Source organism: Panthera tigris, chromosome C2, assembly GCF_018350195.1.
Source record: "Panthera tigris isolate Pti1 chromosome C2, P.tigris_Pti1_mat1.1, whole genome shotgun sequence".
Taxonomy (NCBI): domain Eukaryota; kingdom Metazoa; phylum Chordata; class Mammalia; order Carnivora; family Felidae; genus Panthera; species Panthera tigris.
In genome coordinates this window covers 76,222,565-76,249,987 of record NC_056668.1, presented here as the reverse complement: position 1 = coordinate 76,249,987, position 27,423 = coordinate 76,222,565, and the positions used below count along the sequence as shown (strand labels likewise).

Genomic DNA, 27,423 nt, shown 5'->3' with positions numbered 1-27,423 from the left:
TGTCTTTAACTCATTTGTAATGCTCTTGAATTTAAGTACAAAATTTTATACTATGCACCCAGAATCTATATTTTTAAATCAATTTTTAAAAATACTGAGTTAAATGAATCAATCTTTGCTTGTGTTTATAAGTGGATAGAGCTTTAATTTTAAGACATTAGATCTAGAAAAACATTTCCAACAGAAGCTTACTTCAGAGTAGTTTAGTCAATAGCCTTGCATTCTAAATCCTCAGTTCTATAGGGAGCTTTCTCCCTAGGATCTGAAATTCTTTGGACTAAGGTAACAATGCTGGCCTAGAATCTATAGCCCTACATCTGATTTTTCCTTCCTTAATCACCTAGCCCTTGGGGCACCTGGGTGGCTCAGTCAGTTAAGTGTCCGACTTTGGCCTAGGTCATGATCTTACAGTTCATGGGTTCTAGCCCCACGTTGGGCTCTGGGCTAACAGCTCAAAGGAGTCTGCTTCAGATTCTGTGTCTCCCTCTCTCTCTGCCCCTCCCCTGCTCATGGTCTGTCTGTCTCTCTGTCTCTCAAAATTAATAAACGTTAAAAAAAAAAAGTCACCTAGCCCTGCTTCTAAAAAGAGGTTGTTTAAAATATACATGTGGTTAGCATAACCTCTTTCATATACTTTTTCTTACTTTTCCCAAATACTCTGTTTACCTTAGCAGGTTTCTGGGGAACAAAGAAAAGCAAGAATGAAAAGATAGGTGTATAATTCTAGATAACTAGTTCTAATTAAAATGGTGAATAGCTGGGTATTATATATATGTGATGAAGCATTCAATTCTACTCCTGAAACCAATATTACACTATATGTTAACTAACTTGAATTTAAATAAAAATTTAAAAAAAAAGAAAAAGAAGAGAGTGAATGGAAATTGCTTATATTCCGGAAGCATGTAGAATGTATTTAGAAATGTGGACTCTGAACACATCAGGTGTAAATCCCCCATCTACCACTTCCTGTCTGGGAGACCTCTGATAAGTCATGTAAGCCCTTCCTATCAAAGTTAGTTCTTTTTAAACTTATGGCGAATAATAGTACCTGTGTCTTAGCATTACTGTGCAGATTAAACAAGAGGGCTGGCGCTGAGGAAGCACTGAATAAATAAATGTTGGTGGTTATTGTTAGTATTAGATCCCGCATCTTGGTAATATGGAAGTAAATGGGCTAGTCTTTATTCCGATTTCCTTTACCTTCACTAAAATATCACCCTTGCTCATAGGGATGGAGGCTCATGAAGGTGCTTAGATCAGATCATCATAAATAATAAACTTTTTTTTCCTCAATGAGACTAAGTTCAAGAACTCATAATTATTTAATAACATTTTTGCCAAAGAAGCCGTGAACAAAACAATTAAGGGAAACACTTTATTGGGAGTTTTGTCGCTTAATGAACTCAGAATCTTTGAAAAGTGTTTTAAAACTTAATACATGAAGAAGTAGCTGCTCTATCCTTACGATTTTTAATGAAGCAATTAAGTATTCTAATACAGTGCTATTTGAACTTTAATGTTTCTCATTTTCAGTGATTTTTTAGTTCATTCTGTCTCTTTTATACAATAAGGAAATCTTTTTCCAATAATTTAATGCATGTTTTGTTGTTATTTCATGCTAGACTTCACGCATGAGTGAAAAATTAACACAAATGGCAGCACCCCACTGCTGCTCAGCGACGACCGGCTGAAAGGAGAGTGTTGTGGGGCAGACCGGGGGAGGTAGCTGTGCTCACATTCGCAGACTTTTCATTCGTCAACTCTACCCAAAGTTAAACCCCACCTTCACATTCAACTTCCTATTACCATACCCACATTCATAATCAGATTCATGGCTGAAGGATACATTCTAATGAGAGGTTTCAAGCATTGCTTCAGTTTGGCAGGTCAGTGATTTCTAGGAAATTGGCAGACAAGGGAGTTAGAGTTTATTTCAGGTAATGAGCAGATCAGTATAAATGCTGACACAGAGAATCAAGGTGAAGTGGAAGGAACAGCATTCTTTTATATTCTAAGAAATATAGAGGAACAAAGCTAAGCGTGTGTGATTCCTGTTCGAGAAAATACTTCATGGTGATCATCCTACGTAAGATAATTTGAAGCCTGGACTTTGATTTGTAGGTTGATACCAGCATCCTTGGAGGCTGAAAGATATGAATCTTGGATGTAAAAAAAATTACTTTTGTCCATTTATGGTTTCAATTGTGGACCTTAAAGTCCTCTTCTAATCTTGGCCTGTGGATGGTTAAGATACCTCTTTATTCAAAAAACATGTGTTCACATACTTAATGTTAGGGTGAGATCTGTCAGCCACTCTTCAGGCACCCTGGCAACTAAAATAATATGACAGAAGGTAAATCTCTCAAATCGTATTTAAACTATGCTTCCATAAAACTTTTTTTATACCATTTGTATAGTAGCAATCACATTGAAATGCCATTATTTCTAAAATTAACCTCTTCTTTGCAAGACCTTAAGTTACTTTAGGACACAGGTTATTTTTTACAAACTCTTTTTCCTGCCCTGTGACTTTGTCAAGACCTGATATACAAAAGATGCTCGGGAAATATTTATGGAAATGAAACCGACAACAATGTAGTTACTGTAGACACATTCTCAAATAAGCAGTTGCCTGACTCAGTAAATCAGAGACTGGAAGACTGGAAAAAGGACTTAAGGATCATTTTAACAAGCTCCTCATTTCACAGATCAAGAACCATAAATGCAAAAATGTGACAGTTGTTCAAACCAGCTAGGATGGCAGAGATCCAGTTATCACTTCCAGATCCCAATTACACCAGTTCATGGAGGAACCAATGGTTCCAGGGGGTCGTTGTTCTCTTAAGTATCTTACTTCTAATCTGCAAAGGGAAAAACTGTGGGATACTTCTAAATTAAATCAGGCCTGCCAGCCAAAAGTCCAGTTTTGCAGAAGGCTGTGGGGCATGAAGATTATGCATGAAAAAAAGGAAACTCGCTTTCCTCTGCTAAATATCTACTCACCTCTACCACACAAAGTCATAAAAACACTGAAAATGCTAGTGTACTGTGCTTGTGTGTTTAAGAGAAAGAAAGAAAGAAAGAAAGAAAGAAAGAAAGAAAGAAAGAAAACACTTGATCTTAGCCAAAAGGCTGAGAAGCAATTGAGAGAAAGAAAGAAGAGCAAGAAAGAGCAAGCTCTGAATAAAAAAAATTATCAAAGAAATTATATTAATTATATGAAAATATAAAAATATAATAACATTTAGACAAAATATTGACTTGCTAAAAAAAGTAGAAAGGAAAACATCTTTACTACTGACCAACTAATTTTTATGATGAACACATTGATGTACTATGTACATTCTATCAATAAATACTAATGGCTAAGCATCAGGCCTCTGAACAAAAATAAATCTGTTGACTAATTTCTGTATACCTCAGTTCTCCTATTTTCAAAATGAATATAATAAAAGAATTTACCTCATAGGTTTATTGTGATGATTAAATAAACTGGTATATGTAAAACACCTTAAAGCAGTTACATGGTTCATAGTGTGTGCTCAATAAATGCTAAATATATATTTATTACATATTTTATACCATATATTGATATCAATATACACATATCACATATACACATATCAAGATATGTGTATAAAATATTTTTTTATTTTTAACTCCCAGTCATTGAGTTATAAATCCCTCAATATGCCTCAATATTTCAGGTTAGGAGTAACCTGAAACTTGAAAGGAAATTTAGAGTTTAACAAAAACTACCAAATCACTGGTAAGTCATTCCTTCCTTCCTTGATTTGACTCCATTCCTTCCTTCCTTGATTTGACTTCAGAGTAAAATAAGCTTAAGCGTTGTTTCTGCTTGAGAAAACAATGAATTAAAAGGTTTATAATTCTAGAATGCTCTGCCTGTAGTTGAGTAAATCACTATTTGTAATATACAGAGCTAATAATCGATGAAATGAGTGAAATCTGACCAGGACTTACATTCATACCTACACCTGTATACCCCCCTTGGAAATGAAAATATTTATAGTTTCATGAGCAAAAATAGTGTAACAAGAACTAATTCTGAAACAAGAAAGTGTAATGATCATATCACATATTACACATATGTTTTATTCAGCCAGTAGAGTTGTTTAAGCAACAGGATATAAACTATGTGACAGATATGAGTATAATCAGATGAAAATTTACTTTGATTTGCTCAATATATCTGGCAATCACACTAGGGTATGGTTTTATACTTTAAAACTTTCGTATGTATGAACTTTGATCAATGTATAAAAGATAATCTAAACAAGCCTTTCTTTTATCTACTTGAACATATTTTCATTTTTGTTAATAGAATCACAAAGCTTAGAAGGACCTTACAAGTTTCCTAATCTCACCCCGCTCTTGATGTGATAATCCTTTCTTCTTCAAAACACCTGATATTTGCATTTTTTCCCAAGTAGCTTTTGATATGGAAGCTAACTGTTCTTTGGGAGGAATAGTTTTATCGTCAAAAAGTATTAAATAAAAATGTTACTGAAAACAATCCTTTTGTTCCTGTTGAATTCAAGTCTATCTTTTTTTTTTTTTTTTGTAATTTATTACCCAGGATAATGATAGGATTCCTTATAGATTTCCTTTTCTTCAAATCCAATATATCCTTAGTTCTGATGGTCCTTAGATTAACTCCTATCCAGACCCCACCCTATGCTGGCCCCCCATTTGGGACACTCTAGTCTGTCTGTATCTCTCTTGAAGAATGATGCAATCTTACTAATATAGAAGAGGACTATTACCTCCATCCTTTGGATATCATATCTGTATTTAAAAGTTTTGTTAGCATGTTTAGACATCTCTATCATTGTGTTTGTACTGGGTATGTTTACTTAAGGTAAAGCTTTGCTTTACTAGATGCTTAGAGAATTGAATCAGCTTGTTAGTGGCATTTCCTACTTATTTGAGAGGTTATGTCCCATGGCATATTAAAAAAAATTTATTTATTTTGATATGCCTGAGGATCCTTCCCAGTGTGAGTTCATGGAGGCAAGTTTAAGGGATGCATAATTCATGGAGATATTACTTCTCCACTGTGATGGAAGCTGATTGCCTAAACAGATGCATATCAGGAAAGGCAAGGATACCCAGAGCTGTCAAGTTTACCTCTCAGTGTCTCTGGTGTAGTACAGTGGAAAACAGTCTTGAGTAGGGTTTAGAGAAAAGGTTTTGGAATAGTCTTTCCTGCACACAAATCCCAGCTCTCTCATTTACACCTGTATGACTTTGAACATAGTCCAAACCTAGTTTCCCCATGATTTAATTGTGGATAGTACTTACTGTGTAAGATTGTTTTTAGGATGACATGGAGAGACAGTACAGTGTAGTTGCTAAAAAACATAAACTTTAACATCTGAAAAATTTGACTAAAATGTTGGCTTTACTATTTGCCAGTTTATTGACTTTGGCTAAGTTTTTATTTCTTCTGTAAGATGAGGATAATCACAGTCTCCCTTCACTGCACAGAAGTGAGAATTTAATAACAATGCTGTCACATGGTAAGTTTTCAATCAATTATGTTTATTTTTATAATGACTGCAAAAGCATAATACAATACCTGCTTCAAAGAAGGTAATCAATAAATGGTTATTCTTATTATTCAGTGCCCACCCCTGCAATTTCCTATAATTTTGACTTTAGACAAGTAATTCCTGACTCAGCATGGGAGAGAACACATTTGACATGATATTGTTGGAAAACTTCCAAGTATCAGATGATTCTTTAGGGAAAGAGGCGCTTATAAAAATCGTGCAAATAAGCTAAAATAGGTGGGTTGAATTCTTTACAGCATAACATGGAGACCATCTTGGAATTACTTGCACTTCAATTTTGTCTTCCCCATTCAAATATAGGCTCCTTGAGAACAGGGTCAAGACTTCCACAGACCCAGCAAAATTCCTTGCATATTAAAGGAACAGGTAAATATAATTCTTTAAACTTATATACCTAAGTTTATATATCTATATAATTCTTTAAAGTTTTTTCATCTGTATAATGGTGTTAATAATAATTGCCCCGTTATCTAAGAGTATTGTTGCATCCACAGGAGAGCAGTTACTATAGCAGTGACATAAATTATATAAAGACTTGTCAGTTTTGAAGTGCTATATGTTGACAGGTCATTAAATCATTCCATGTTCAGACACCATGTGTGCGTGTGCGTGAGAGAGACAGAGAAAGAGAATTAAGAATATATAATGCAGTTAGCCTTCTAGTGTGGCTTCTGGCGTCCCAGCATTTCCATGTCCTTAAATTGGTAAAGTCAATGATTTGAACTGTTGGAATTTAGCAGACAGAATCCTGTAGTTAATGTAACTGGTCGGGTGATCTTAATGGGGAAAGAGTGTAATGGGCAGAGGTATCAAATGGCAAAGGTATTCCATCAGGCTCAGCAAACAGTGTGGCTGTAAAAACAGTTTCTGAAATACAGCCAACAAGACTCTAGCCCCATAAAATAAAGGCAGAAGCCAATGGGCTTTGCCTCAAAGGGGGATCTGTAAAGCTCTAGTCTGTTGTAAGACGCTCCATCATAGCAAGTACATACGTGCAGTGTGCCCTAGACATGGAATATATCAAAAATCTGTGCAATCCAGAGTGACATGAGGAGTTTCCTAGAGTCCAGAGGCAGCATTTAGTCCTCTGATCTGGAAGATTGGATGAAACAGAAATGTAGCTTTCTGGAGTTCACTTGAGGATGAATACAAATGAAAATAGGAGGGGGCTTGTAAATGCAGTTCTCACACCTCTGAATTTCACTCGAGGGATGATTTATATCAATGAAAAATGCAGTAGAAGATAAGAACCTAGCTAAGAGAACATGATTTGTGTCTCTCAAATAAATGTTTTCTTGCTTACAAAGTTGGGATGATAATAAAAACAATCTTGTCAAAAAATAAATAGAAATGGATTATCAAAATATTCTTATACGACATAAAAACGTAAGGAGGAAGACTTGTGTTTCCATTTAGCTTATAGGAAGCTGGATGACAATGTCACTTTTACAAAATCATGCAAAACCATAACTTTTTAGAATGCATCAGGAAACAGGTCAGTAGACAATCAGAGGTAGAAATTTCAAATGGTTGCAGCCCCCCCTGAGGGGAGAAAGGGCACACAAAAGGTTTGACCTCAGGTAGAGTACCTAAAGAAGGCCATCATGAAAGTGGTTACAAAAGAAAACAGTTGATATTTAAATAATATTTTTAAGCCAATTTGTAAGCTATATTAGAATTTATATTTCCTGGAAGCTCAAGACATAAGTGAAATCCTTATTTGCTAGGCCTATGACATACTAAAATTTAACACACACAAACAATAGCAGACACTGAACTCAGCATGGGAAATAGTAAATGAATTTGAAGCTAGATCAATAGAAAATATTCTTACTGAAATACAGAGAAGGAAAAGAGTTTAGGGGCACTTTAGTGGCTCAGTAGGTTAAATGTCCAACTCTTGATTTTGTCTCAGGTCATGATTTCATCGTTGGTGAGATTGAGCGTCACATTAGGCTCTGTGCTGACAGTGTAGAGCCTGCTTAGGATTGTCTCTCTCCCTCTCTCTGCCCCTCCCCCACTTGCATATGTACATGCGCTCTTGCGCGCGCGCTTTCTTGCTTTCAAAATAAATAAATGAACATTTAAAAAAAAGTTAAAATCAGACCTTCTAGGAGATAGGGGATTGTGTCAAATGATCTAATAACCATGTAATTAGAATAACAGGAAAAAAAAACGAGAAGGGTACAAAAGAAATATTTGAAGAGATAATAGCCAATTTCCCCGTAAATTAACAAAAGAAAACAACCAAGAAACTCAGGGACCTTCAGGATAAATATAAATAAAAATATAATTAAACACATCATAGACAAGCAGGTAATAGCAGACTTTGCATCAGACCCTATCTAATCCAAAAAAGATAGAACGTGAGCTTTGAAATACAGAAAGAAAAATTGTCACCTCAGAATTCCATTGTACACAATAATAACATTTAAAAATAAAGGTGAATTAGGGGCACCTGGGTGGCTCACTCTGTTGGGTGTCTGACTTCAGCTCAGGTCATGATCTCACGATTTGTGGGTTCATGCCCCACATCAGGCTCTGTGCTGACAGCTCAGAGCCTGGAGCCTGCTTCAGATTCTGTGTCTCCCTCTCTCTCTGCCCTGCTTGTGCTCTGTCTCTCTCCGTCTCTCAAAAATAAATAAATGTTGGGGCGCCTGGGTGGCTCAGTCGGTTAAGCATCTGACTTCGGCTCAGGTCACGATCTCGCAGTCTGTGAGTTGCAGCCCAGCCCCGCATCAGGCTCTGTGCTGACAGCTCGGAGCCTGGAGCCTGTTTCGGATTCTGTGTCTCCCTCTCTCTCTGACCCTCCCCCCTTCATGCTGTCTCTCCCTGTCTCAAAAATAAATAAACATTAAAAAAAATAAATAAATAAATAAATAAGTGTTAAAAATTAAAAAAAAAAGATGAATTAAACATTTTCTTGAACAAAACACTATAAGAAATGTTAAAGGAAATTCTTCAAGCAAAAGGAAAATACTACTACATGGAACTGTAACTCTAAATGCACACACAGACAGAGCAGCATCAGCTATGGTAAATGTAGTAAATATGAGGTTTTAAATATTTTTAAAATCATTAAAAATAATAACTGTGTAAAGCAAAAATGGAAAATAAACTGGGTTTATAACAGGTAAAATTTTTAAATGTGTAACAGTAATACTATAAAGGAAGAAATGGATAAAGTAGAAGGAACTGTTGAAAGATTATTAGATTATGTATGAAGTAGAAAAATATTTGGTGAAAGACTGTGACAACATAGTGCTGAATATTGTAAACCTGTAGCAACAACACAAAAAATAAAAAGTAGGTAGAAATAATCATCTAAAATAAAGCAGAATGAGAGAAAATGGGGAACAGAGAACAGATGAGACCAAAAAAAAACCAATTTTTAAGACTGTAGTTTTAAATACATCAATTATTGCATTAAATGCAATGGTCAAAACAAACCAATTGAAATTTAGAGATTGTCAGTGTCAGATGGCTTAGATTGACTGAACATAAAAGAATGTGGGGGAAAAGATACACCATGCCATCAACAATCAGAAGAAAGCTATAGTGAATTTTTTAATATCAGACAAAGTAAACTTCAAAACAAAGATTTTTACTAGGAATAAAAAGATAAATTACCTAATGATAAAGAGATATAAAAAGCCCTAACATAAGGCAAAAGCTGATAGAACTGAAAACAGAAATAAAGAAATTTTGGAAACATCAATAATCCTTCAATAAATGGGAGAACAAGCAGACAAAAATCATTAAAAATGTAGATTTGAGCATTATCAGCCAACTTAGCTGAGATTTATAGAATATTCCACCCACTAATAATAGAATACACATCCTTTATATGTTTTTAAACTTAAAAAAAAATGTTTCTTTATTTTGAGAGAGAGAGAGAGAGCAAATCCCAAGCAAGCTGAACAGTGTCAGTGCAGAGCCTGATGTGGGGCTTGATCTCATGAACCATGAGATCATGACCTGAGCCGAAATCAAGAGTCAGATGTTTAACGAATGAGGCACCTATGCACCCCCACATTCTTTGTAAAGTACACATGAAACCTCACCAACTATATTATTGGCCATCAGACAAATCTTGACAAATTTATAGGCATTAAAATAATATAAAGTATGTTTCCTTAATACAAAACAAACTAGCAATCAATAACCAAAACAATATGGGAAAAGTCACCAAATATTTGGAAATTAAATGACATATTCTAACTAACCAGTAGTCAAAACTTTGAAAGAAAATTAGAAAATATTCCAAATTAAATAAAACATGAAAACAGAACATATAAAAATGTATAGGATATAACTAAAGCAGTGCTTAGAAGGAAAATATATTACACTATATAACTATATTAGAAAAAAAAGAAGTATCTATAATCAATAATCTAAACATCCATATTAAGAACATTGAAACAGATGAGCACATTAAACACAAATCAGGAAAAAGGAAGAAAACAATATGAAGTAGCAATCACTAAAATAAAATGACCAACGCACCTGGGTGGCTCAGTCCCTTGAGCATCCAACTTCTGCTCAGGTCATGATCTCAGCTTAGCTCAATCCCTGTGTTGAGCTCTGTGCTGACAGCTCAGTGCCTGGAGTCTGCTTCAGATTCTGTGTCTCCCTCTCTCTATGTCCCTCCCCCGCTCTCACTCTGTCTCTCTGTCTCTCAAAAATAAGTAAACATTAAAAAAATTTTAAAAACAATGAAAATAAATAAATAATAAAATTACCAAATGCTGATTCTTTCAATGGATAAATAAAATGTATAGAATTCTAGAATGACTAATTTAAAAAAAAGTCTGAAGAAAAAGAGCACCAGAATTAAATAACTTTAATACTTTAATGACATGGACATTTTATATGAAAGATGAAAGCTATGAGAGTGCACTCAGGAAAATTAGCTAGAATGATTAGCCCTAGATGTATTAAAGAATTTGAATTTGTAACTAAAAACCTTCCCACAAAGGCAACTCATGGCACAGATGACCCCACTTGGGGATTTCGATGAAACATTCCAGGAGTAAATAATACAAATTCCGCACAAACTCTTCTAGAAAATAGATGTGGGTTGTTACTGACTGAATATCTGTGTCCCTGCAAAATTCGTGTATTGAATGAAATCCTAACCCCCCAATGTGATGTTAGTCAGAGGTGGAGTCTTTGGGAGTTGATTAGGTCATGACAGTGGAGCTTTCGCGAATGGGAATATTGCCCTTATCAAACAGGTTCCAGAAAGATCTCTCACTCTCCCTGCCATATGAGGACACGTTAGGAAGACCATAGTTTATGACCCAGAAATTAGGTACCCACCAGACAACAAATCTGCAGACTCCTTAATCTTGGACTTCCCAGAACATGAGAACTACGTGTTTGTTGGTGAAGCCAGCTAGTCTATGGTATTTGAATTATAGCAGTCTGAACAGACTAAGACAAGCATGTAGTTCTTCTCGATCATTTTATGAGACCAATATAACCATGTTACCAAAATCTGAAATATAAATTTTAAAGATATAAAAGGCCTATATCCCTTATAAAATGGCCTATATACCATATAAAAGGCCTATATCCCTTATAAAATGGCCTATATACCATATAAAATGATATATTTATATCATTAATAAAGATACTTAAAAAGTTACATCACTTCAAATCCAGCAATATAGAAAAGGATATATGTCATGATCAAGCGGAATTTATGTCAGGAGGGCAAGGTTATAAGTCACTAGGGAGTGAGAGGTTGAAGGTGTGTAAATTGGCAAAGAGTGTCAAAAGGTATGGTCTTCTAGCCATAAAATAAATGTTATGGCTATGTAATGTATAGTTAATAGTACTATACTGCATATTTATAAGTTGCCAAGAGAATAAAACTTGAAAGTTCTCATCACAAGAAAAAAAATTATGATTTTTATGGAGATCAATGGTAATTACTGTGGTGATCATTTCATAGTGTACATGAATATCGAATCATTACATTGCATACTTGAAACTAATACGATGTTATATGTCAGTTATACCTCAACAAGAAAATTAGATGGAAATACATTTAACAAAGTATATACAAGATTTATATGCCTTTTACAACAAAAACAATTGTTAAGAAAAATCAATATCTAAATAAAAGGGAAGTATACTATGTTTACAGATCAAAAAATTTCATACTGTTAAGATGTCACATTTCCTCAAATTTACCTTATAAATTCAATGAAATCCTAATAAAATCCCAGCAAGCTCTTTTGTACACATTGACAAGCTGATCCTAAACTTTTTTATGGCAATGTAAAAGATCTAGAATAGCCAAAAGGATTTTGAAAAACTTCTGAAAGAAAACAAAAGAGAAAAATTTTTTTTCAAACTTGACTGAGAGAATGATTTCTCAGGGCACACAAAAAAAAATGATCCATTAAAAAAAAAATGGCTGATTGGACTTAATCAAATTAAAAATACTCTGAAAGAACATGTTATGCAAATGAAAAGAGAAGTCACAAAGTGGAAAAAAATTGCGAAACACAAATCTTATAAAATTCTTGTGTCCAGACCTATGAGGACTCTCACAACTACATATTAAGCAAAAAATATGAACAGACACTTTACCAAAAATATATGAATGGGAAATAAATACAAGAAAAGATTTTCTACATCATTAGTCAACAGGAAAATACAAATTAAAATACCATGACAGGGGTGCCAGGGTGGCTCAGTAGGGTAAGTATCTGACTCTTGATTTCAGCTCAGGTCATGATCTCACAATTCATGAGTTCAAGCCCTGCCTTGAGCTCTGTGCTGACAGCATGGAGTCTGCTTGAGATTTGCTGTCTCCCTTTCTCTCTGCGTCTCTCTCAAAAATAAATAAACATTTAAAAAAATTACAGTGAGATACCAGTATACATTTATTAGAATGGCTAAATTTTTGAAAACAGCAATGAATGTCAAAAGCTAGAAAGGATGCTGAGCAACTGGAACTCGCATACATATCTGGTAAGAATGCAAAATGGCAGAACCACTTTGGAAGTCAGTTTAGCTATTTCCTAATAAGTTAAACATAAACATACCACATGATTTAGGAATCTCATATATATGTATTTGTCCAAGAAAACTGAAAACATAAATATCAACTCAAGAGTCCTATGTTAATGTTTATGACAGCTTTATTCATAATTATCCCAGACTGGAAACTACCCAAATTTTCACCGACTGGTGGATAGATAAAAAAATTGTGGTACATCCATCCAATAGAACGCTCTCGTTAAAAAGAAACAAAGTGCTGATACATTTAGCAACATGGATAAATCACAGAAGTTTTATTCCAAGCGAAAGAAGCCAGACACCAAAGACTACATACTGTATAATTTCCTACAGCCTCTGGAAAAGGCAAAATTATAGGGACAGAAGTCAAATCGGTGGTTACTAGGACCTGGGGGTTGGGGAGGGGGTTGACTCTAAAGAGGCGTGAGGAAAATTTGGTGTGCAGGGGGTACATATAGACAAAGTCTATATCTTGATTTTAGCGGAGGTTACATAACATTTACATTTGTCAGAACTCCTAAAATTGTACATTTTAAAAGGTCGGATTTTGTGTGTATAAATAACACCCCAATAAACTTGAAAAAAAAAATGTTAGGAAGTATCAGATTTTAATGCAAGTAAATCATGGCATTTGCTGTCATGATAATCTTTACCAAGCATCTCATTTGTATGTCTTTTAACACAGTTTTGAGGTTAAACAGTGTGCTGGGTCTTTTATCTATGCCCCAATCTCTTTTCCAATCGGGTTTGACCAAAGATAAACACAACAGGAGATTATATTGAGGAAGCAGACTGAAATCTTGGTGTTTATTTAATAAATTCCCTCCCCTTTAGGTGACTCTTGACTGGCTGTATCCCTTGATGAAAGGTCACACTTCTTCTGCCAGGCAACTTTCTCTACCCAGATCTGTCTGTCCGTACTTACCTTTAACCCTTCAAGATTAGGGTTATCTGCCTATTATTGGTTTAGTCCAATAATAGGACTGCAATGTCCTTTCTGGTTCCTTTGCACTCTGCTCGCATTAAATTCTCCTCAAATTACTCAGTTTCAATGTACCGTCTCTTTACAGTCAGAATCCTGACAGAGCAAGTCTCAACGCCTGATTCCATCACTTTTAAGCTGTGAGCACTTGTGCTATCCATTTCACATATTTGAGCTTTAGTTTTTTTCATCTGTTAAATATGAATAATAATACCTCTTCAGCAAGGTTGTCCTGCAGATTAAGTAATGATATACTAGCTGAAAAGTTTTCATGAATATCTTCTCCCTTTCTCATCTTAATCTCTCCCTTCTATCACTGGATGTATATTCTCTTTCAATTTCTTCATATACTCTGGTTTCTACTCTGTCTTTCAAGGTAACAGAATTTCTCTGTCATGTATAAATGCATAAGTAATTTATATAAGGGTAGATAATATGCAGAATCCTGTGTAAATGGCTTAAACGTACCATGGTTATGTTCCTGGAATAAACTTGCTATTTCTACTGCTGCAGAACAGTTAAGTCAAACTTTTGAATTAGGTCAACAAAATCCACAAATAGGGTGGAATCTTTGGGCTGTTTAAGCAGGGACAGATCTGGAATAAATCAGCCACAGATATCACTTGTCAGCATGCTGAGGGAGGCATTTCAAATAAGGGTAGAAGGTACATCAAGAATATTGGCTTCTGGTAGCATTAGGATGCATCCATTAAATCTATATTGAGAGTTTTCCATCATGTGGATTCAAGCTAACATAATCGTTTTATGGCCGTAATGTCTAAACAAGGGTCCACAATTAGGATGTATTTTTATCTTGACTTGTGAACTATCACTGCCAACTACTCAAATTTCAGGCTTGTTGAGACATATGTTATCCCTGGAAACCCTTCATAAAAAATAAAGCATTTTACTGTCCCACGAATTCACTGTGCTCCGGTCATACAATACATACAATCTGCATGTATAATGTTGTAAGTGTGATTAGTAGGAAATGGAAAGGAAGAAAACATTCAGACAGAGGCAGGAATGTCTTGGTGAAAAAGAAATTAAAATCCTGGAGGACAGAGAAAGATAAGAATGATTACAACGTCTGCATTTATAGCCCACATGTCACAGTTAAGTATTTATAGTTTTGTTGGTAACAACCTTCCCAGTATAGCAATGTTAATTATGAAGTAGCTGTCAGTTTCACTGACACAGAGCTGTGCACCTGACTGAGCCTGAAACTACTCACCATTTCCATAGATGATCGTTTAATGTAAGGGTCCAAAAAATATACCAATAAATCAGTTTGAGTTTCTGATTATAATCTCCCTAAATCTTACATTGAAATACCCTAGTGACTTTCTTTTGAAAAAATCTTACTGCATTTTATTTCCCAGATTTGATGTGTAATTATCTGAGCTAGACTAAAACCTCAGGAAGAAGTGATAGGTCTAAGGCTGAACACAATACTAAATATATACTTAAATTTTCCAGAGCCCAAGTTCCTGTTGCTGCTTAAATACCATGATCAAAGCAATAGATAAAATAAATGTGGAGAATAGGAGAGAGAAAGAGAAAGACTCAGAGAAAAAGAGTAAGAGAGAGGGTGAGGGGAGGAGAGATTGAAGAGAAGCTTGGGAAAATGTTCAGTGGAAAACCTAGAAATGATGTAAGAGAAAGCAAAGGCAGGGATTGGAGTAAGGGGTGTATAACTGAGACTATAAAAACTCAGAGAGAAAACTCACCATCAGGGCTGAGTTTGGAAGAAACTGCACAGACAGGATTCTAAAGTTAGAATCTCCTGATTTTTCACAAGGTAAGTTATATATAAAAGCTATGAGAAAAATTTAGGTTTTTTTTTCTTTTAACTACTTTTTTTATTTTCACATACTTTTAAGATGTTTTGATTATATCCTGATCTTGAATGTTTTATGGTAATATTTATCTCTCTAAAATGAGTAGAAACTCTAAGAAGATATTTTTATAATACAAAATTAGGGTGGAGCTAATTGTATGTTCAGACATTTCATATTTATCGATTAATTTTTGCTTTTGTTTTCCACTTTGAAACAAAGAGAAAGACAACTCAAGATAATGATTTTCTGTAAGTGTTAGTAGTCTTAATTTTGCTTTCATCAACAATGTCCAATATTATAAAATTTTTAAATGTATAAAAATGGTTGACTTTTAAAAACCTAAGTAGAAAGAAAAGGTTTTCTCTTATCTTTATTTCTATCAAAATTGGAGTCTAAGAAATATCCCTGAATTAATCAAGTTCCAGAGTCAATATTCTATATTCTTCAAACCTAAAATATCCTCTTTATCTTCTTATAAAATTCAAACATACAAGTATGATATTAGTACCAGTTTAGAATAGACTTAAATCATATCTATTCTTTTGTATTTGAAGTGTTCTTGCTATTAAGTGATCAAATTGAGAGTTAATCTGAAACATATATTTGAATTACATGTAAGAAATTTAAAATTTTGCTTCAGGGTGTGGTAATAGTGTATACTCAATAAATTCAGTTCTAATGAGGAATATTGCTCCTTCAAATTACACTTCTAGAGTCTATAGGTTAAGGAATGGGATAATTATTTGTTTCTAAGTTACCTTTTTAGAAATTAAATAATTTTAACAATAATTTATGATTTTAATGCCTATAGAAGCTATCAAATTGATATGTCTTCCCAAAAGCATCAGGTACAGTTTGTGTCTTCTCTTTATTTTGATACTGGTCTTCAGCCCTCTTACAGAATTTTTCTAAGGAAACTCTCGTTGTAAGTGAATTGCACTGTGATGTCACTCAATATGGCATTTCAAGTTGACATTTGTTTCTCTCCTTTTTTTCTCAGAGTTTTGAAGTGAATTCTTATATAATGAATCATGGGCAGTAGAGCAGCAGATCTGTGTATAGACCAGATTTGGGGGCCTCGAGATTATAATTTTAACTTCTTGTTCAAATACTTTCAATGATTTGAACCTTTGCTTAATAATATTAGATTAATTGAACTTGTTCCAAAGAAAAAGAACTCAAAGTAAGCAGCCCCAAAATATTGCCCCAACTCTGCCACTGTATAGTTTGTAACTTCAGACAAGCCTGAAGCACAGAGTAGGACTCAATTATATTCTGTTATTATGGAAAGAGACAAAAGGGCTGCAAGTGCCAGGGAGACTGAGTGGGAGAATGATCGAGGGAAGCTCCCACAACAGCCAGTTTTTCCTATATTCAGGAATGAAGACTTGGGGTTAATCTTTACATATCACCTCATTTAACCTTCTTGCTGATATTTCATCTACTGAGATCGCTACCTACAGGACACCTTTTGCTTAGTTACTATGGTGCCATCAGAGAAATAGGAGCTTTGGGGTCAGGAGACCAGACTTCTAATCCCAGTCCTGACTTCAGCATCTTTCACTCAGCCTTCCTGGGTCTTCATTCTTTCCTCAGTAAAACTGGAGTTTGGGAGGTTATAAAGATCGGGAGGTTATAAAAGATCCCAAGTTCCCTCCTAGCCCTGGATACCTCTCTATACAGGTCAACTCCCCTGTGTCTGAGATCTCTCTGATTAGAGCCTCTTGCAACTGAGCCCTCTCTCTTCTTTCTCCACATTGTTCTCAGGGTACCCTGTGGAGCAGTGGTTAGCATTACCTGCCAGTAATTGCCTGGTGCCTTGGTTGGCTTGAACTGGTTATTGTCCAGCCTTTCCCTTACCAATGTTCCATGACATCAGGCCTCCACATGAGGCTGCTCCCACAGGAACAGCTCCTCTGCCATGCCTTACCCTGATCCCTCCTCTTCTTTGTCCATCTTAAATCTCTCCTTCATCTCCTCTCCCTTGGCCAAGTTCATTGTCTCTGAGCCTCACTCTCTCCATCTCTTGAGAGCTTTAAATCCAACAGTTTCCAATGAGCATCCCCTCCCTTTCTAAAATTCTGTGTTCCTAATGACACATAAGGCTGTAACCATGTGAAAAATGCACTTTTAAAATGTCATCCAGGCCACCACTGGCAACTTGGGCACTGACCCACCAAGTCAGAGCTGTGGTTCCCGTGGGACAATTTTGGTGGTTGCATTTCCCTGCAAGCTCTGACTTGTCTGTCCATGCCAGGGCTGGTAGAGGCTTCTCCTCTTCCTCTACCTCCTTTGCAGTCCATTTCTTCTCAGTTGTTCCCATGCTTGTGGAAGGTCTAGTTCCAGTAACAAGATCCTTCATTCCCATCATGCCCACAGTGCTTCTGCTTTTATGACATAGTCTGACTATGCTATACAGTCAGTATCACCAAAACCCTGTGAAAAATCATGATCCTAACAAGATAACTACTGATTTTAAAAGTCAATAAAGCTATCTTATGAACTGTAAAACAAAAAGATGTATCATATAAAATTATATTAAAATTAAATTTAAAATTCACTTTTGTTAATATAATTAGAACTTGAATAATTATTTTTTGAGTATAATTTGGGTTAATTCCCTTTCTTTTCTTCCCATTATGATATTCTGTTGTATGCTAATATTTTCATGGAAATATTTCATAGAAATATTGTTGCTGAAACTAATGGTAATGCATAATATGCTGTAACATCAAATGTTAGAGTGCTTGCCACGTCTAACTCTCTTCAGTAAAATTCCTTCCCTCACTCAATATTACCTTATTATAATTTATCTTCTACCACTTTGCCATAATTCTAGATTTCAGGTAACTTTGTTCCTTAAAATGAACAAGGGTAAAAAAGTATTTTTCATAACATAAAAAAGTACTAGGGCATATTTTGTGAAGTTGACAGATTTAGAAGGCAATACAGGATAATGACAGCTATTATTTGCATAATTAACTTGCACTAGTCACTTTTATTATTTGTAATCCTTATAATAAACCTACAAAGTAAATCTTTGCCCCACCTTCCTGATGAAAATACGGAAACAGAGAGGCTAAGAAGCCAGCCCAGTCAGGAGTCACAACCACGTTGGTGTAACTTAAGGGCCAACCTCTTTCTACGGTCGACTTCATTGTATTAGAAAGTATACACACAGTCCCAGGCGTTAGGGCACCAGGATTCTAAAGTAACTCTGCTTGTCTCAGTACATCTATTTAAGAAAGCAAAATTATAATATTTTTCCTGTATCTAACGTGACTGATGTGATAATGAAAGGAAGTAAATTAATTTCAAAATAATAAAGTACAATGCAAATGTTTAAAAAATGGTTATTTGCAACCATTGCACTTGAAAGAAACGGAAGCATTAAGAGTCTAGTGTTGCAGGAGGAAGTCCCTGGGCAGGGCAAGTGGTTGAGGGGGTCTCCAGGTTGACCACGCTGTGAGCGACTGGAGGACAGGGAGAGTGTCTTACTCACATTTATATCTCCAGTGCTTGACATGTAGTGTTTACCTAATAAATGCATCCTGTTGCATATTATGAAATGTATATTTTGGGCCTTTCATGTACATTTTAGACCGTATTTTTTCATTGATTATATTGGCTAGTTTAATGTAATTAAAATGTAAATTAATATTTTTATTAAATATATGTAAGTACAAAATGGGCTAAAGGTAAAAGTGGTGATAATAGCCTACAATATCCTGAGGCTTATATGTGTCATCTATAACTGCATTTATCCAACTTTATCTTTTGAAAGCCTTTTTACACCAGGTAAAAATTCCCCATGCATTAGATGAACAAGCAGCATGTTTATGTGCAACTCTGCCAGCTTTTCCCTATCCATAGTTTTAAAGATTCTTGTTTTTCTCATTATAAAGCATTGGAATTAAACAACAAATCCCCTTAGCAGAATTGTCTACAGTCATACCCTAAAGTTTTTTTCTATTTCTGGGTGACATCATTTTATATCAAGAAATTTGCATTAATTCAGGGATCCAAGCACAAATTAAGATTTGATAAGGAAAAATCTTAAACTCTGCTAGAATAATTATTAGAGAATATTGATTCACGTTGCTTTCATTAGAATGAGAATCTGAGATGTGAAACATTAATGGACTAACTGGGACTCTGGCATAAACTTCTTCATATTTACTGTGGTTGTACAACTTAGGCAAATTTCTACCCTTCTCTAAGCTTCAGTTTCCTGTCAATAAAGCCAGGATGTTAATATCTGCTCTGCATTCCTATTTACCTACCACATAAGACTGTTTCATTCATTTCATTCAGCACACCATGTTGACTCTACATACTTTGTTACAGATACATACCCCTGCTTTTAAATAATGCAATCTTCCTTTAAAGTATCTTTGTAGGTTTCCATAAATTTTTGCAACAGACTAGTAGTATGATTGGCAATTCCAAATAAGCAAAAAGAGAGAGATTTAACAACAAAGTTTGAGATTTTCTAAAGTAGTAGTGTCTAAAAAGGAATGAAAATGGTGCCAAATAGAATAAAACCAATTAACACATGTATAGTAGGAAGTTATCATTCTTCCTGATTCATAGCATTCAGGAAAAGTCCTTTTAAAATTCAGGTGTCTGACACATTAAGAACACCTCACCTGTAAGCATTTTACTTTATAAGCAACTTGGGAGATGGGAAAATGTTTTATACTTTTACAAATAGGTTATACTTGAAGGAGCATGAAACTGAGAGTCTGAAAATGTAAGTTGTTTTTCTGGATCTTCTTCTAACCGGCTCTGTGATTTTAGAAAATGTACTTCTGCCGACTGAAGAGCAATGAGGAATGAGAAAAAACGTGTTTCTGATATTTTAATTAAAACAAAAAAAAAGGGGGGGGGGAATGTTAAAGCAGCCTGAATTTGCACCTTTCTTGCAGGATAATACTCAAAACATAGACCAAAATACTCATCACACAATTTACCGAAAATTACAACTTTCGCAAAGAGAATCTGAAGTAAAGCAACATGACTATGTTTCTTAGATGTATTTTTGTGACAACGATATAGATGATATATGTATTAGCTGACAGAAGCTATGATTTGTAATTCAGTTGCTTTTGGGGTGAAAATCCTCAGTGATTTTTAAGTCTCTTATTTATGAGGATCTGAAAGCAATTCTCTACTTCTAAAGTTCTGAGTGCCCAGTCACACTCAGCATTCTTGTTTGTGGGGCCAAATTCATCAGAGGCAGTGCAATTGAAGCTCCAATAAGGAAGAGACTTGCAACTCACCTGATCTGAGTCTCTGCCTTGCAACAGGCAAGTGTCTAAAGCACATGATTATTTCACCCTTCAAAGAAAACCACTAGCAAACTTCTTTAACTGTTCAAATATTGTCACTCACTGAAATATCAAGATTGTGTGCATGATGTCCAAGTGAAATATATCCTCTTGATCATTTAAAATAAGTGTGCAGGGGCGCCTGGGTGGCTCAGTCAGTTAAGCGGCTGACTTCAGCTCAGGTCATGATCTTGCAGTTTGTGGGTTCAAGCGCTGCATTGGGCTCTGTGCTGACAGCTCAGACCCTGGAGCCTGCTTCGGATTCTGTGTCTTCCCTCTCTCTCTGCCCCTCCCCCCACTTGTGCTCTGTCTCTCAGAAATAAAGATTAATTTTTTTTTCTTAAATAAAATAAAATAAAATAAGTGTTGTTGATTGCCTTTATGAAAGGTCCCAAATTTTCAGTTCCTTGTCTGGTTGCTGAGTATAAACTTTATGTCCCCTGGAAGGATTTTGGCTTCAGCAAAATTATAATCCCTTTGATACCGTTTAGTTAATCTTTTCACATTATTTTGCAGTTCACGAAATGTTTTCATGTGCAGTTTAGAGTTCCCATTGAAAAGTTTTTAGCTATCATAAAATAAGAATAAAAATGATATGGTGTTTTTTTCATAAATAATTACATATCTTTATACATTTTTAGTAAATAACATTAAATGTAATATTAAATACACTTATTGCTCTTATTTGGAAGCCCTAAACCAAATCCATAATGATTTATGCTATTTGTAAATTAATTTAAAAATTTTTAGTTAACTAAAATTAAAATTCTGTGAATTCATACAGTGAATTTTATTAGACAATTGTGACAATTTAGACATGTTATTCAAGGTCACCAGACCAAGAAATAGCACAGTAAGGATGCTTCTCCTATCCTTCAAATCTAATTCTGGGTTGTTTCTTCGCCATCACAGAAATATTTTTCTGATGTTGTTGAATACCTATTTATTGACTGAAAGTTATATTTTTTAAAATATTGAGCATACTGGCTTAAACATGATGAAAAAAAGAAAAAAAAACAAGTAAACACTTGAAAATACATAGATGTACCATATTTCATCCATTCTGATGCACTTTTAACATCTCTGCAATTAGAGTGAGTCTTACACTTGATAGCATGTCATAATTTAATTGGTAGCAATTTTCTTTCAAAATGCATGTATAAAATGGGATCTCTTACCATAAATGACATCTTAAAATGAAAGATTTGGAAACCCTGTCTTTTCAGCTAGAAATACTTTAAATTCAATAGGAGTATGTTTATGTCAAAAGCTACGTGCAATCTAGTGCATAGACTGGCTGACGAGCGACAGCAGAAAGGTTTTTCTAGCTAAACATGCACCACCTATTATCATTACCTACAATGTCTGCACTTGTACCAGAAAAGAGCCAGATTCACCAGCATACTTTTAAAAAGCGGGAAGCAACATTAGAGGCCATTTAGACCAAGCCCGTTTCACTTGGCCTAGAACGGAAAGGGTTTGTGCAAGCTATCTGGTCAAGCCAAGGCAGGGTCTGAGTCTCACAAGTCTCTTCATTACAGTGCACCACACAGACTGTGTTAAGCATTGTCCCTGTTAGGCCCTCTTTTAAAATAAAAAATGATAGTCACTCTGTTATCTATTATTCCTGAAGCTTTTCTTTGTTATCAAAAGGGCTCAGTAGGTTAAGCATCGCACTCTTAATCTCAGTGCAGGTCTTGTCAGGGTCATGAGTCAGGGCAGGTCTTGATCTCAGGGTCATGAGTTCAAGACCTGTTGTTGGGCTCTGTGCTGGGTATGGAGCTGACTTAAAAAAGAAAAAAAGGATGTGGGTGACTATAACATGTGGAGTAGGGTATAGAGTACACTTGATCTTACTCTGTTTAGGTTCACTTAGGGCCAAGCTGACTCACCAATTACCTGGAAGACCACCATTATTTTCCAAGAAGACTGTGGGTGATGCTGTGGGCAGGCACATGTGGCCATTTCATGGTGTCAGAACTAGGGACCCTTTTCAACAAGCCCTATTAAATCTTACTTAAATGCTGTGTTAGGCCAGAGTGGGAAGACAGGGTAAAACAGATAGTTTGTAAGTCCTTTATCCCTTATCTCTAAGCCCTTTATTTTTAATGTTTGTTGAAGATAGCGGTGGGGTAAAGTCTATTTTTAATATTTCCAATCAAGTAAATTAGGGTAAATAAAAATTTCCAAAGTTATCAAGGCTCACCCCCAAACTCAGTACTCTTGAGACTTTCTAATACATCTACTATCCATAAGTCAGACATTAATGACCAAGTGTCAGGTTGAAGAGAAATGTTCTTAATCACCTGAGTAGTCTGCTTGTTGTTGTTTTCAACACCAGCCCAGTTTAAAAGCTTTACCACAAAGCGCATTCCATCAGATATTGGCTCACGTAGTTTCTTCTTTCAGCTTAACCCTCTCATCCTAACACCTCCCCTCACTCTCATTTGCTTTCATTTTTTAGATCTATGTTTCTCAATCTTTCTTTGCCCCAGCCCACTTGAGAGATTTTTTTATCATAAAAATTATTCATTATAGCATCAGTTCTCAGTAATGCGAACATCTGTCTTCATTTTAACAGAATTCTCATTTAATTCTAGCTTAAATACAATTACATAATTTCTTTGCTCCTGCATTTTCAGAGTTTTTATTATGTCAGTATGCACTCCCAATGTTCCTGTAGGGAATATACAATACGTGTTGCTTCCCAAACTTACATGTAACAGAACTTCACACCTTGCTCTCTCCACTGCCACTCCAGATACTGTTTCGAGGATCCCTTTGGGATATATAAGAAATTCTTATGTGTTGGAAAGTCTTTGAAACATAGATTAAGATGTTACACGATGTAAATGCTTGTTTATTCAGCAGTATTATTTAAAATGTGAGAATGCTGGACCCCTGGGTGGCTCGGTCAGTGAAGCATCTGACTCTTGATTTCAGCTCAGGTCATGATCTCATGGTAGTGAGACTGACCAGCATCAGGCTCTGCCCTAAGCATGAAGTCTACTTAAGATTCTCGTTCTCTTGGGGCATCTGGGTGGTTCTGTCGGTTAAGTGTCCAGCTCTTGATTTCGGCTCAGGTCATGATCTCACAGTTTGTGGGCTCTGCACTGACAGCATGGAGCCTGCTAGGGTTTCTCTCTCTCTCTCTCTCTGCTCCTCCTCTACTCTCTCTCTCTCTCAAAATAAAGAAACTTAAAAAAATTCATGTTAAAAATTCTCTCTCAAAAAAAAAATAGTTAAAATGTGAAAATGCACAAACATAGCAGACCAATTGGCTAAAAATGAATGAAGTACACACCTAATTTTATAAGGCAGATTCCATGCTCACTCTTTTGAAGCTCCTCCCTAGCCAGAGGAATATCATTCAAAAATTACTCAAAAAAATTACTGAAAAATTTGCAAACATCTCCACTCTGGTGTATTCATACAATGAACATCCTTGAGTGCTCTTTCTGTGATTTGGAGTGTATATGGGGCCAACTAGATGTTTAAATCATAGGCTATATTTATCCACTATCAACAAAATAGGGAAATGGAACTGAACCTACTCTTTTTCTTCCCTCCCTATAATTTCCTCTATTTCTAATTTTGTGGCAATCAAGTTTCAACTAGTTAATCAAATGTCTTCTGTGTGGCAGGTGCCAGGGTGTTTATTTTCATTAGTGTCCCAACTGCCATATTTAGGAACTTGGCCTTTTGGTTAACTGGCTATAAGCATGGCTTTGAACCATTAAATGTGTGTATTTAAACTCAGCATTTATTTTTACATCTCCCTATCCAAATAATCAGGATGTGGTTATCTGTAAGATGGTACAGTATGACTTTTTTCCTATATACACCCAAGCACAAAAATATATGCCTCAGACATAGTCATCAATATTGTAAATGTCCATCATCCTGTGCCATTTATAATATTGCAGAGATGAAGAGAAACCTGGTTAGTAAAACATACATAAAAATAGTTAAAGGAAATCCACATGGAAAGGCTTATAAAATTGGGCAATTTCCCACTTTGTAACCTGTTTTTAACATGATAAAAAATGAGAAAGTAAAACATCACAATTGTAGTTTATCTTTGATTAAGAGAGCTATTTTTAAAAAATAAAGATATGCCAGAAATGTGAGATCATTTTTAGAATACAGTTAAGGTTTTGATATGTCTTCCTCTATGTTGAGGAAGGTTAAAGAGACAACAGCATAATTACAAGTAAAAAAATATGATTTGGTGGCAAATTTTCTAAAGAATAGGGGATGCATTTTTTGTTGGTATTTTTACCAGATAACTGTTACATTCTTTGTTATTTTTCTACTGTCTCAATTTAGAGACATAGACATGATTTATTGTTTTTTGATACTTATAAAAATACTCCGCTCAGATATCAATTTGTCAGAAAGAGAACACAGAATTTACTGCCCCCTTTCAGAAAGGATGGAATATAGAGAAGTAACTAGAGATTGACATTATAAGAGTCCAAAGTATTTATTGGTAACCTCCAGAAGAACTAGTTTAGACTACATAACATGAAAATTAAAATCATATTTGATAAAAGTTATCAACAACACTAAAATACTTTTATGCCCATATTAAATGTTAATAGACATGGTTGATACACATGCTACTCTGTCTATATAAAACATTTATTTGTCTTTATTCTAGCAGATAATCTTCATTGCTAAAATCCACACTGAGGTTTCACAGTAACAGTACTATAAGGAAGTACTCTAAAAAATCTCCAGTCACTCTAAAGTGAATGTAGTTACTAAAGAAATATTTAGTATTACCTAAGTGTTCTTTCTTACAAATTATAAATACTATATGGGACAAAGAAATTATACACGAATCAGTTCAATCCTCTCAAAGCTCTTTCGAAATGAGAATTACTCCTTGCTTCACAAATATGAAAACTAAAGTGCAAATAGATTAAATGATGCACATCCAAGGTCACTAATACTAAAGCCACAAGAAGACTCAAATCCAGTTCTTCAGATCCATCTAACCATCCTTTCTTTTTTGCTCCCAACAGCTTTCCAAATGATGTTTTTAGGGAAATAAGAGTTTTCTGAGAGTTCTCATTAAGGGATGAATAGGATGGGGGTAGGGGGAATCTTTCCTGATGCCATGTACTAAGTGGTGAAATCATGCCCATTCTATTGTAGCCCACAGCCTGTGATCTTACCTAAATCAGACAATGCTTTCCCTTTACCAGCGGTCAAATTGGCAGCCAGCAGACCTGATATAGACCACAGATTAGCTTTAATTGCCTGTATAGGGTTTTTAATATAAAAAATTATAAATGCATGAATGACACATCTTTGTGCTTACTATACAGAATTAACAAATGTACTTTTTAGACATACTTGCTTTAAAAAAATATGTAGATTAAAACTAAGTCCCTATGTTTCTTCCATAATCCTATTTACTTCCCTCTCTCCACAGAGGCAATCATAGTTATGAATCAAGTTCCATTGGTTTATACTTTAATTATATATATAGATTCCAAAATACACAAAATTGCTTTGTGCATCCCCAATTTAGGTAAATGGTAGCATGCCATATATATTGTTCTACAACTTCCCATATCCCCCCAAAAGGGCTTCTTTGCAATCCTTGCATATATTTACACGTAAGATTTAAGTCATTTGTTTTAACAGTAGACACACATGTATTTAAGTCATTTGTTTTAAGTTCACAGTATGAATATACCTCAACTTATACACCCATTTCCTCTTGAGTAGAGCCCTTGGGTTGATTCTGGTTTTCTACCACTATAAACAGTGAGGCTATGAACTTTCAGATACAGGTCTCCATATAAACATGTAAGAGTTCCTTTGGACTATATACTAAGAAGTGAAATAAATGGGTTGTAGGTAGTACATGATCATTTTTAACTTTTCTAGATGTATTTCAATTTTCTCCAAATGATTGGATTCATTTCCAACCGCACTAGCATCACTTATGTTTCTCTGTTTCCAAGCACCATTCTAGTATGTGCAATGTTCACTTTGAATTTTTGCCAACTTGCTGCATGCCAAAGGGTATACCATTTCTCTCCCATTTTTTTTGCATTAAAGAAGTTGCATGTATTTTTGGATGGTGTACTTTTGGATGTTTATTTTCCATTAGGCTATTTCCTTTTCTACAAAATGTCCATTCATAACTTTGGCCCATTTTTACTTAATTGTTAATTAAGTTTATTGTTATTTTTAAAATTTTATTTATCAGATTTGAATGGATAAAGAAGATGTGGTATATGTATACACTGAAATATTACTTGGCAATCAAAAAGAATCTTGCCATTTGCAACAACGTGGATGGGACTAGAATATATTCTGCTAAGTGAAATAAATTAGAGAAAGATAAATATATGATTTCACTCATATGTGGAATTTAAGATAACAAAACAGATGAACATAGGGGAAGGAAAAAAAAGAGGAAAGCAAACCATAAGAGAATCTTAAATACAGAGAACACACTGAGGGTTGCTGGAGGGGTATTGGGTGGGGGGATGGGCTAGATGGGTGATGGACATTAAGGAGGGCACTTGGGATGAGCACTGGGTGTTATATGTAAGTGATGAATCACTAGAGTCTACTGAAACCATTTTCACACTATATGTTAACTAACTTGA

At 35.1% G+C, this 27,423-nt stretch overlaps 1 protein-coding gene across 10 annotated transcripts in view; it reads left to right on the top strand.

Annotated features, from left to right (window-relative positions):
* The window catches only part of OSTN (osteocrin), a 230,697-nt gene that overhangs the window by 173,072 nt on the left and 30,202 nt on the right, over window positions 1-27,423 (top strand). The window contains exon 1 of one of the 10 annotated variants that reach the window (XM_007083546.3): window positions 5,897-5,966. The exons of the other annotated variants lie outside the window; for them this stretch is intronic. The gene's annotated coding sequence lies outside the window, so the exon portion shown is untranslated. Of the gene's footprint in view, window positions 1-5,896; window positions 5,967-27,423 lie in introns of those variants that run through there. 10 annotated transcript variants of the gene reach the window in all.